Consider the following 13,773-nt stretch of genomic DNA (forward strand, 5'->3'; position numbering starts at 1 on the left):
GCTTGGTTCTTTTGTGAAATCTGGATTCCTTCGCCAAGTAATTGCACTAGTATTGTCACAGAAGATTTTCATTGGACCCGATGCACTAGGTATGACACCTAGATCGGATATGAATTCCTTCATCCAGACTCCTTCGTTTGCTGCTTCCGAAGCAGCTATGTACTTCGCTTCACATGTAGATCCCGCCACGACGCTTTGTTTAGAACTGCACCAACTGACAGCTCCATCGTTTAATGTAAACACGTATCTGGTTTGCGATTTAGAATCGTCCGGATCAGTGTCAAAGCTTGCATCCACGTAACCGTTTACGACGAGCTCTTTGTCACCTCCATATATGAGAAACATATCCTTAGTCCTTTTAAGGTACTTCAGGATGTTCTTGACTGCTGTCCAGTGATCCACTCCTGGATTACTTTGGTACCTCCCTGCTAGACTTATAGCAAGGCACACATCAGGTCTGGTACACAGCATTGCATACATGATAGAGCCTATGGATGAAGCATAGGGAACATCTTTCATTTTCTCTCTATCTTATGCAGTGGTCGGGCATTGAGTCTGACTCAACTTCACACCTTGTAACACAGGCAAGAACCCTTTCTTTGCTTGATCCATCTTGAATTTCTTCAAAACTTTGTCAAGGTATGTGCTTTGTGAAAGTCCAATTAAGCGTCTTGATCTATCTCTATAGATCTAAATGCCTAATATGTAGGCAGCTTCACCGAGGTCTTTCATTGAAAAACTCTTATTCAAGTATCCCTTTATGCTATCCAGAAATTCTATATCATTTCCAATCAGTAATATGTCATCCACATATAATATCAGAAATGCTACAGAGCTCCCACTCACTTTCTTGTAAATACAGGCTTCTCCGAAAGTCTGTATAAAACCAAATGCTTTGATCACACTATCAAAGCATTTATTCCAACTCCGAGAGGCTTGCACCAGTCCATAAATGGATCGCTGGAGCTTGCACACTTTTCTAGCTCCCTTTGGATCGACAAAACCCTCTGGTTGCATCATATACAACTCTTCTTCCAGAAATCCATTCAGGAATGCAGTTTTGTCATCCATCTGCCAAATTTCATAATCATAAAATGCGGCAATTGCTAACATGATTCAGACAGACTTTAAGCATCGCTACGGGTGAGAAGGTCTCATCGTAGTCAATCCCTTGAACTTGCCGAAACCCTTTTTGCGACAAGTCGAGCTTTGTAGACAGTAATATTACCGTCGGCGTCAGTCTTCTTCTTGAAGATCCATTTATTCTCAATTTGCTTGCCGATCATTGGGCAAGTCAACCAAAGTCCACACTTTGTTCTCATACATGGATCCCATCTCAGATTTCATGGCTTCAAGCCATTTTGCGGAATCTGGGCTCACCATCGCTTCTTCATAGTTCGTAGGTTCATCATGATCTAGTAGCATGACTTCCAGAATAGGATTACCATACCACTCTGGCGCGGATCTCACTCTGGTTGATCTACGAGGTTCAGTAGTATCTTGTTCTGAAGTTTCATGATCATTATCATTAGCTTCCTCACCGATTGGTGTAGTTGTTACAGAAACAGTTTTATGTGATGCACTACTTTCCAATAAGGGAGCAGGTACAGTTACCTCGTCAAGTTCTACTTTCCTCCCACTCACTTCTTTCGAGAGAAACTCCTTCTCCAGAAAGTTTCCGAACTTAGCAACAAAAGTCTTGCCTTCGGATCTGTGATATAAGGTGTATCCAATAGTCTCCTTTGGATATCCTATGAAGACACATTTCTCCGATTTGGGTTCGAGCTTATCAGGTTGAAGCTTTTTCACATAAGCATCGCAGCCCCAAACTTTCAGAAACGACAACTTTGGTTTCTTGCCAATCCATAGTTCATAAGGCGTCGTCTCAACGGATTTTGATGGTGCCCTATTTAACGTGAATGCGGCCGTCTCCAAGGCATAACCCCAAAACGATAGCGGTAAATCAGTAAGAGACATCATAGATCGCACCATATCTAGTAAAGTATGATTACGACGTTCGGACACACCATTACGCTGTGGTGTTCCGGGAGGCGTGAGTTGCGAAACTATTCCGCATTGTTTCAGATGTACACCAAACTAGTAACTCAAATATTCTCCTCCACGATCAGATCGTAGAAACTTTATTTTCTTGTTACGATGATTTTCAACTTCACTCTGAAATTCTTTGAACTTTTCAAACGTTTCAGACTTATGTTTCATTAAGTAGATATACCCATATCTGCTTAAGTCATCTGTGAAGGTGAGAAAATAACGATATCCGCCACGAGCCTCAATATTCATCGGACCACATACATCTGTATGTATGATTTCCAACAAATCCGTTGCTCTCTCCATAGTACCGGAGAACGGCGTTTTAGTCATCTTGCCCACGAGGCACGGTTCGCAAGTACCAAGTGATTCATAATCAAGTGGTTCCAAAAGTCCATCAGTATGGAGTTTCTTCATGCGCTTTACATCGATATGACCTAAACGGCAGTGCCACGAATAAGTTGCACTATCATTATCAACTCTGCATCTTTTGGCTTCAACATTATGAATATGTGTGTCACTACTATCGAGATTCAATAAGAATAGACCATTCTTCAAGGGTGCATGACCATAAAAGATATTACTCATATAAATAGAACAACCATTATTCTCTGATTTAAATGAATAACCGTCTCGCATCAAACAAGATCCAGATATAATGTTCATGCTTAACATTGGCACCAAATAACAATTATTTAGGTCTAATATTAATCCCGAAGGTAGATGTAGAGGTAGCGCGCCGACCGCGATCACATCGACTTTGGAACCGTTTCCCACGCGCATCGTCACCTCGTCCTTAGCTAATCTTCGCTTAATCCGTAGTCCCTGTTTCGAGTTGCAAATATTAGCAACAGAACCAGTATCAAATACCCAGGTGCTACTGCGAGCATTAGTAAGGTACACATCAATAACATGTATATCACATATACCTTTGTTCACCTTGCCATCCTTCTTATCCGCCAAATACTTGGGGCAGTTCCGCTTCCAGTGACCAGTCTGCTTGAAGTAGAAGCACTCAGTTTCAGGCTTAGGTCCAGACTTGGGTTTCTTCTCTCGAGCAGCAACTTGCTTGCTATTCTTCTTGAAGTTCCCCTTCTTCTTCCCTTTGCCCTTTTTCTTGAAACTAGTGGTCTTGTTGACCATCAACACTTGATGCTCCTTCTTGATTTCTACCTCCGCAACTTTCAGCATTGCGAAGAGCTCGGGAATAGTCTTATTCATCCCTTGCATATTATAGTTCATCACGAAGCTCTTGTAGCTTGGTGGAAGTGATTGGAGAATTCTGTCAATGACGCTATCATCCGGAAGATTAACTCCCAGTTGAATCAAGTGATTACAATACCTAGACATCTTGAGTATATGCTCACTGACAGAATTGTTCTCCTCCATCTTGCAGCTATAGAACTTATTGGAGACTTCATATCTCTCAATCCGGGCATTTGCTTGAAATATTAACTTCAACTCCTGGAACATCTCATATGCCCCATGACGTTCAAAACGTCGTTGAAGTCCCGATTCTAAGCCGTAAAGCATGGCACATTGAACTATCGAGTAGTCATCAGCTTTGCTCTACCAGACGTTCATAACATCTGGTGTTGCTCCAGCAACAGGCCTGGCACCCAGCGGTGCTTCCAGGACATAATTCTTCTGTGCAGCAATGAGGATAATCCTCAAGTTACGGACCCAGTCCGTGTAATTGCTACCATCATCTTTCAACTTTGCTTTCTCAAGGAATGCATTAAAATTCAACGGAACAACAGCACGGGACATCTATCTACAATCAAACATACATAAGCAAGATACTATCAGGTACTAAGTTCATGATAAATTTAGGTTCAATTAATCATATTACTTAAAGAACTCCCACTTAGATAGACATCCCTCTAATCCTCTAAGTGATTACGTGATCCAAGTCAACTAATCCATGTCCGATCATCACGTGAGATGGAGTAGTTTCGTTGGTGAACATCACTATGTTGATCATATCTACTATATGATTCACGCTCGACCTTTCGGTCTCCGTGTTCCGAGGCCATATCTGTATATGCTTGGCTCGTCAAGTATAACCTGAGTATTCCGCGTGTGCAACTGTTTTGCACCCGTTGTATTTGAACGTAGAGCCTATCACACCCGATCATCACGTGGTGTCTCAGCACGAAGAACTTTCGCAACGGTGCATACTTAGGGAGAACACTTCTTGATAATTAGTGAGAGATCATCTTATAATGCTACCGTCAATCAAAGCAAGATAAGATGCATAAAAGATAAACATCACATGCAATCGATATAAGTGATATGATATGGCCATCATCATCTTGTGCTTGTGATCTCCATCCTCGAAGCACCGTCATGATCACCATCGTCACCGGCGCGACACCTTGATCTCCATCGTAGCATCGTTGTCGTCTCGCCAATCTCATGCTTCCACGACTATCGCTACCGCTTAGTGATAAAGTAAAGCATTACAGCGCGATTGCATTGCATACAATAAAGCGACAACCATATGGCTCCTGCTAGTTGCCGATAACTCGGTTACAAAACATGATCATCTCATACAATAAAATTTAGCATCATGTCTTGACCATATCACATCACAACATGCCCTGCAAAAACAAGTTAGACGTCCTCTACTTTGTTGTTGCAAGTTTTACGTGGCTGCTACGGGCTTAAGCAAGAACCAATCTTACCTACGCATCAAAACCACAACGATAGTTTGTCAAGTTGGTGCTGTTTTAACCTTCGCAAGGACCGGGCGTAGCCACACTCGGTTCAACTAAAGTTGGAGAAACTGTCACCCACTAGCCACCTTTGTGCAAAGCACGTCGGGAGAACCGGTCTCGCGTAAGCGTACGCGTAATGTCGGTTCGGGCCGCTTCGTCCAACAATACCGCCGAACCAAAGTATGACATGCTGGTAAGCAGTATGACTTATATCGCCCACAACTCACTTGTGTTCTACTCGTGCATATAACATCAACACATAAAACCTAGGCTCGGATGCCACTGTTGGGTTTCGTAGTAATTTCAAAAAATTTCCTACGCACACGCAAGATCATGGTGATGGATAGCAATGAGAGGGGGAGAGTGTGATCTACGTACCCTTGTAGATCGACAATGGAAGCGTTAACTTGGTTGATGTAGTCGTACATCTCCACGGCCCGACCGATCAAGCACCGAAACTACGGCACCTCCGAGTTCTAGCACACGTTCAGCTCGATGACGATCCCCGGACTCCGATCCAGCAAAGTGTCGGGGAAGAGTTCCGTCAACACGATGGTGTGGTGACGATCTTGATGTATTACCGTCGCAGGGCTTCGCCTAAGCACCGCTACAATATTATCGAGGAGTATGGTGGAAGGGGGCACCGCACAGGGCTAAGAATATGATCACGTGGATCAACTTGTGTCTCTAGGGGTGCCCCTTGTCTCCATATATAAATCCTCAAAGGAGGGAGGCTGGCCGGCCACCATAGGGCGCTCCAGGAGGAGTCCTACTCCTTCCGGGAGTAGGACTCCCCCCTTTCCTAGTTGGAATAAGATTCGTGAAGGGGGGAAAGAGAGGGAGAAGGAAGGGGGGCGCCGGCCCCCTCTCTCCTTGTCCTATTCAGACTAAGGGGGGAGGGGCGCGCGGCCCATCCCTCGCCACCTCTCCTATCTCCCACTAAGGCCCACTAAGGCCCATATACCTCCCGGGGGGTTCCGGTAACCACCCGGTAATCCGGTAAAATCCCGATTTCACCCGGAACGCTTCCGATATCCAAATATAGGCTTCCAATATATCAATCTTTATGTCTCGACCATTTCGAGACTCCTCGTCATGTCCGTGATCACATCCGGGACTCCGAACAAACTTCGGTACATCAAAATGCATAAACTCATAATATAACTGTCATCGTAACCTTAAGTGTGTGGACCCTACGGGTTCGAGAACAATGTAGACATGACCGAGACACGTCTTCGGTCAATAACCAATAGCGGAACCTGGATGCTCATATTGGCTCCTACATATTCTACGAAGATCTTTTATCGGTCAGACCGTATAACAACATACGTTGTTCCCTTTGTCATTGGTATGTTACTTGCCCGAGATTCGATCGTCAGTATCCCATACCTAGTTCAATCTCGTTACCGGCAAGTCTCTTTACTCGTTCCGTAATACATCATCCCGCAACTAACTCATTAGTTGCAATGCTTGCAAGGCTTCAGTGATGTGCATTACCGAGAGGGCCCAGAGATACCTCTCCGACAAGGAGTGACAAATCCTAATCTCGAAATACGCCAACCCAACATGTACCTTTGGAGACACCTGTAGAGCTCCTTTATAATCACCTAGTTACGTTGTGACGTTTGGTAGCACACAAAGTGTTCCTCTGGCAAACGGAAGTTGCATAATCTCATAGTCATAGGAACATGTATAAGTCATGAAGAAAGCAATAGCAACATACTAAACGATCGGGTGCTAAGCTAATGGAATGGGTCATGTCAATTAGATCATTCAACTAATGATGTGATCCCGTTAATCAAATGACAACTCTTTGTCCATGGTTAGGAAACATAACCATCTTTGATTAACGAGCTAGTGAAGTAGAGGCATACTAGTGACACTCTGTTTGTCTATGTATTCACACATGTATTATGTTTCCGGTTAATACAATTCTAGCACGAATAATAAACTTTTATCATGATATAAGGAAATAAATAATAACTTTATTATTGCCTCTAGGGCATATTTCCTTCAGAGAAGACATTATAAGATTCTTGAAAATGAACCACGGAAGCGAGTTTCGTAACAAGAGTTCATCAGTAAACCAAGAATAGGATGAGAGGGTGGCTGATGAACTAAACGCCATTCATTGAGATTTCCAAAAGGTGGATTTCCACAATCATGTGAAGAAGGAGATAAAATTTGTCAGATCAATTGATATAAGGGGATATGCTCGAGGAAAACATACCCAATTTAAACATTGGTTGAAAGGTGCACCCGAAATATGGGCTTAGGTAGCATGACCGGTGTTATAATGGTGATTCGATAACCAATGGTCTAAGAATGAAATGTCGATAATTAACTTCAAAGCAATAGGGTTGCTAGAAGGAAAGAATCCAAACAACACCATTCACTTGTTGGAATTAACACGGGGACCAAGAAAGAATGGTGATGGTGATAAGTATCACTTATACCAAGAATTCTTAAGAGGTGGAGTAATCCTCATGACATTCTTGACATAAAAGATGGTAATACTCCAAGGTAAAGAAGAACAAATGCTGGATAGCAAGGAACTCAAGGTATAACACAGAACACGAACAAGTTTGTGTTGGAGGGAAGGCCATAAAGTGGTAGATGACAAACACAAATCATTGAGGGCAAGGATGGTATTTCTCATCAAGAATTCGATAGATACCTTGGAAGACCTCAGAATGTTGATGATGATCACGACCCATTTGGCGAGAGGTTTCAAGAAGATGTAACCGGTCGGCGATGACATCAAGTCAACGGAATGATGAAGCAAAAAGTTATTGAAACCATGAGTATGACACAAACTCTAAATCAAGCTTGTTGTTCAAGGACAATGATATGACAAGGAAGATCGACGTAAGATTAGCTCACCGTCGAAATTTTTGCTCCAGAAGAAGGACCGGTAGCACAGTTAAAAATTTAGTAGGATAATGATATAGTCGATCAGCCTAGGAATGGCTTGAAGGATTATTAAACTCATAAGCAACGGAAAATTACTTAAGAGTTATAGAATGGGAGTGCGGAATAGATTCACTTATTAGTGTTCTCGAGTGACAATGTCAGGACCCCGATTCCAAGTCACATCAATCTAGCCGGTAACACCTCATATCACATTGCAGCCTCACGCACGGTATCCCACGGGTATCGCCTTACCATGGCCCGGGACGGTTTGCGCCTTTTGGCTCACGTATATGATAGTGTCTCTAGCATCCATATGACAGAGAACCCGGGTCGACATGGCTAGTCGTGAACCCAAAGCGGCACAGACCTATGGAGACAGGCATACATGAATCACATCGAACATGTCGATCATCAGCGAGTGAATCCGGGCTGTAGCACTAGGCTAACAGGACTCCGAGGAACCCGGGCTGTAGCAGGCTAGGCAGGACTCCGGATGTCACCGCGTGACATTTCCCCGAAGGGACAGACATAGGAACGAAGTGAAACACATGCCGGCCAGTCAAGTGTCCAGAGCAGTAGTGCTGGGCTAGCAGGACTGCGGTGAACCGGGCTGTAGCGGATTACCATCGCTCAGGAAGCACTAGACTACATTTTCCCATATGAGAGGCTGCCAAGGATAAACAACTAGATTGTCGGATCCCGCTCATACCGAGCATTTCAATCATACACACAATATGCCCGATATGAGTGCATATAACATGGCATCACAACAGAACTCTACAACTCAAGTACTTTAATTAAAGGCTCCAGAGAGCCATACATAACATGTTCATATAGGTAGGGTCACACGACCCGACACTCAAGTCATACAATCATACAAGCACATGCGGAAGCAACTAGTATGAGTACAGACACTAGAAAGAAAGAAGGCTTCTCGAAGCCTGTCTATCTACATAGGGCCCTCCATGGCCAGGATCACCACCTGGGTGGCTAGTCACTCGTCGACATCAAGGTCTACGTAGAACCCATCAGAGGGGGCGATGTTGTCGTCTGAAAACAGTAATTAAGCAAACATGAGTACAAAGGTACTCAGCAAGTCTTACATCAGAACCTACCATACATGCTTATTCTCAAGAAGGTGGTGGAGTTATTGCAGCAAGCCAGCTTTGACTCTTGGCTAAGCTATCCTACGAGACTCCACTAGTAAAATAGTTTTCGCACACGAGTCCACTACTCACCAACACAATACTCCACCGGGGATCCTCCCTCGTCATCCTACGAGAGGGCCATCCTCGATACTCACACTTATCTTCAGTCTTTTAGTAGTATCCATTAACTTGTCTATGAACTGTATAGGCAACCAAGTAGTCCTTTACCGCGGACACGGCTATTCGAATAGTTTTATACCTTGCAGGGGTGTACTTCGTCACACATGTTTTCACCACTTAGCGCCTGCACATGACATGTGCTCGGCAGACTTCAAGCAAAAACCGACGTGGGTGTAGACCACGACCTGACTAACCACACAAGTCTCTAGTCCAGGTTTATCGCCTATTCAGGTTCCATCTGCAAGGAAATCTGACCGGGGTGTCCTCAACGGCCCCAAACGATGTGTACAGGGTCCCGAGACGCCAAACGAGCGCCCGGCATACCCGGCCATAGTGTATCTACCGCATCATAGCCCACCCCTAGGGTCAGCGCTACGCACGGCCGCCAATACATAACCTACAAACACCAGAAACTAGTTGCAACTCTTGGACAGAGGGCGAGAGGGGTCAGTGAGTCGAGCGGGGTCATATTTCAGGGCCCAATGTGTGGTAGTAGCTGAACCTTAAATCACGCATACAGATCTCAGTTCTTATGGACGACTTCAATGAAACAACCCACCATGTACTCCTACATGGCCTCCCATCGATACCTTTACCAAATCATGTTCAACACATCCCTCACATTACTGACATAATCATTTCACTCTAGCCCATCACCCAGATGAACCAGACCTGACACAACTCTAAGCATAGCAGGCATAGCAAGGTAGGAAACACATACATGGCTCAAACAACTCCTACACATGCTAGCGGGTTTCATCTAGTTACTGTGGCAATGAAAGGTCATGTAGAGGATAAGGGTTCAACTACCGTAGCACACAGCAGTTTGAATCACGTTGTCTTAATGCAGTAAACAAGAGCAGAAGCGAGAACATGGGTTTGTATCGGAATGATCAATGGGTTGCTTGCCTGATGTAGTGGTAGTAGTGTACTGCCCTTCAGACAGATACTCAGGGTTATCCTCGGAGGCAGAACCTACCACGAAAGACACACCGAACATAATCAACACATGACAATATGCAACAATATGATGCATGCTATGACATGGCAAAATGAATGTGTCTTGGCCTAATGCAAGCTAAAACAGAAAGGAATGAACCCATTTGAATCAAAGATTCAAATGATAGTTCATTTAACTTAGCCTTATTAGTGCATTATCTTATTTTGCTTAAACAGCAAGGTTATCTTGTTTTGTCATGCATGAAACCATTACAGATGGATAGATTGAATTTTTCTAATCATTTTTCATATATATATTGTTTGATTTGGAGCTATGGTTGATTTTCTATGATTTTTAGAAATTTTGGCTATTTTCTGGAATTTCCTATTACAGAATAAATCCAGAAAAGGATTTACTGCGTCAGCATTGCGTCAGGATGACGTTAGCGAGTCAAAGGCGCCAGGGCCAGTCAAACCTGACTGGTGGGCCCTGTCTGTCAGTGTCCCAGCTAATTAACATGATTAAGTTAGTATTAATTAACTGTCAGTGGGGCCTGGGCCCACATGTCAGTGACTAAACTAATTAAAATTAGTTAACAGGCCAGCCCCACCTATCATAGACTCAGGGGGGAAGTCAACCTGGGCGCACACGGGGTCAAACAGGGTCAAACTCGCCGGCGTTTCGCCGCCGGCGAGGCCAGACGCAGCGGAGCAGCGCGGGTTTTGCACTCCGGCGACCAAAAGGACGGCGGAGACCATCTACGTGAAGCGGGGAGTGAGCCACGTCGAGTGGTGGCAGTGGGTGGAGCTGGGGTGGCCGGAAACAACGCCGGCGACGAGTTTGGCGGCGGCTGGAGCTCGGGTGAGGTCGAACTAGTCGCTAGGGGGCACGGAGAGGCGCGTGGTTTAGTGCGTTGATCTCCTGGGGGTGCGGTAGGGCTAGTGGACAGGGTGGCGCGGCCATTGGGTGGCTGGAGCCTCGTCGGCGATGAGCTCCGCGGCGGCGCGTGCGAGTGAGCTACGTGCAGTCGCTACAGGGCTCGAGAGAGGGAACAGAGAGGGTGGGGAGGTGGCTGAGCTCACGGGGGTCACGTCGAGGCAATCGGCGAGGTCGGGGACGAGCTGATGCGGCAGGGACGGTGAGGGGGATCTCCGGTGGCCGGAGTTGGGGAAGACGGGGCCAGGGTAACTCCAGAGCGGGCGAGCACTCGGGGCTCGGCCTGGTCGATGTAGTCGACGATGGCGGAGCTCGTGGACACGATGGCACGGCGCGAGGACGACGGAGGGCGCGGCTACGACGACGGTGCGGTGGCAGGGGCGTCGGCCATGGTGGGGAACGGCGAGGGAGAGGCGTTGGGGACGAATGAGCGTGTCCAGGGGCTTCGGTGCGTGACGTGGAGGCGTTCGCGGCGTCGAGGCGGTGGCCAGGTGAAGCAGGGAAGCAGGGAGGTGGCATGGCGAGCTCCTGTGCTCGCCGCCGAGCACCTGCTCGCCTCGCTGGCTAGGCGAAGCAGCTGCATGGAGCGGCTATTGGGCCGGGCCAGCTAGGTGGGCCGGCTGGTGGGCTAGGTGGGCTGCGCCAGGTAAGTCTCTGTTCTCTCTCTCTTTTTCTGTTTTTCATTTATTCTATTATTTCTATAACTTCAAGGCTTTATTAAAAATGCCAGGGCATTTCCAAAAATCATAAAATTAATCATGGCTACTGCTTAGAATATATCCAACAGCAAACATTTTAATTTATGATTATTTGAGCATTTAAAATATTTTATAGCATTTAAATGCCCAAATGAGAATACTATAAGAATTAATCCAATGACCTTAAGATGTCCTAGAAAAATGTGCACCATTTTTGTCAAAGGTTTTAACCCAAAACAAAAAGGGTGGGCTTTTTAGAAGGTCATTTCAGGTTCATTGAAATAGTTTTTAGTAAACCCTAGTTGTTCTAGGGGGGTGCTGGGGGTTCTGTCATCCCCATTTCAGTTTTCTAGGAATTTAAACATGATGCACATGTTCAACCAATCCTAATGCATGACTAACACAGGGATGTGACAACTAACAACTCAGAACTCGGGGACAAATTGGAATCAGTGAGAAATAACAGTTGATGAAGAACCCATAAGAAGTTATGCAGTTCCATGACATTATCAAGATATCATAGTTTAATACTCAACGGTAGATCAAAGTAAAGGTTGGACAGGTGCAATGATCTGCAAAAGACAAGTACTTCAACTTGTCCGATAGATGGTATTAATGAGAAAATATGGTCGGAACCATGATTGCAAAGGACCAAACATAGATACAGGACGAACTTATAACAAGCGGATTATTATCATTTACAAGAAGCTTCGATGGTAAGTTTCACATCGGGTCCATGGGCATGAACGCAAAGGCTCAAGGTCGACTCCCACTTCTTCCATGCATAACCTTTCATTTTACTTCTCGCTTTTGATGAAGCTGTAGTGTAGAAATTTTATCTAGCAAAATACTAGAAGAGTATGGCTCGTGAAAACTTTCGAGTTCACACTTAATAAGGAAGGCATAGGTTCAACCCGTCAGGGTATCGTGGAAACATATACCACAAGCTTCAATAGTAAATACCACAAGCTCAAAAGTAGAGCATGGTTGACAAAAGTAGAGGATACAATTTACCAAAGGCATTATGTATCATGTAAAGAAATCACAAGAATTTTGGTTGTGAGGGACATTTTCGGATAATAGCCCGACAATGGGTATGGCGGTCCACAACGGAGCTGATGTGAGCATCGGCACACAATCAGAAGAAGAAACAATGCAAATGCATTGGAGTATAGAAACAATTGACTAACTCAAAACTCAAATGCAAAGGAATTATCATTTCCAAATCAAGGGACCAGAAGCAAACACTCTGATCAAGGATGGATAAATTCAATAGACCTAATGGTACAATTGACGGCAATTTGATTGGTCGAGGACGAATTCCAGTTAAAAGAATGGCAACTCAGCCGCAAAGGTAATTTATAAGGATCAACGATGATTGCGGGCATTCGCAAACATATCGAATCAAATGCTCATTATGACGATGTCAAAGGATGCTAATGAATATTGCTAGTCATATGGAATTAACCATATTGCAAGCAGGTAAGGAAGATGAGGAGCAATAGGCTACCGAGGATTTCAGAAGATCGAATAGCATTTCGGAGAATTTTGTGAAACACATAAACAACTGGGGATGAACGGATACTCGGTAAGTGGAAGGAATATCCGTAGGGGTATTCATGTGGCAATGAACTGCAAGGCAGTAGGCACATGGTATTCTTGGAACAATAGAGAGAATTTTGGGGTATCTTGTGATAACAAGATCAACGAAGAATGATTGTACGAACGACAAGAGTATGACGTTATCCATAAGGGTCTATCGATGGAAGGGAATTGCAAAAGCGATGGCACAAAGTCGCAGGAGAACATCGTAGAGTATCTTCGGAACCTTCTGGTGCAGCAGGCGATCATCTGTAATAAGGGGCTCTCCAGGTGGATGTGATCACGAGATCCTAATGTTAGAGTTAGTAAAACCATTTTAACCCGAGTAGAAGAGAGATCAGAGTCCCAGAGTATAGACGAGGAATAAAAGATCCTAATACCACCCAATGGCGACGTGGGCCCGTAAGGCACACAGCCATGTTAGTAAACGTTTTAGTAATGTCTAGACTCAACTTCGGCCAAGGAGTGTGGAAGGGGGATTCTTACAGGCAGTCGGATCTGATACCAACTTGTAACGCCCCCGATTTGACCGTACACTAATCATACACGCAAACGTGTACGATCAAGATCAGGGACTCACGGGAAGA

This window comes from Triticum urartu, chromosome 2A (genome assembly GCF_056163025.1).
Source record: "Triticum urartu cultivar PI428250 chromosome 2A, HENAU_Tu73, whole genome shotgun sequence".
NCBI lineage: Eukaryota > Viridiplantae > Streptophyta > Magnoliopsida > Poales > Poaceae > Triticum > Triticum urartu.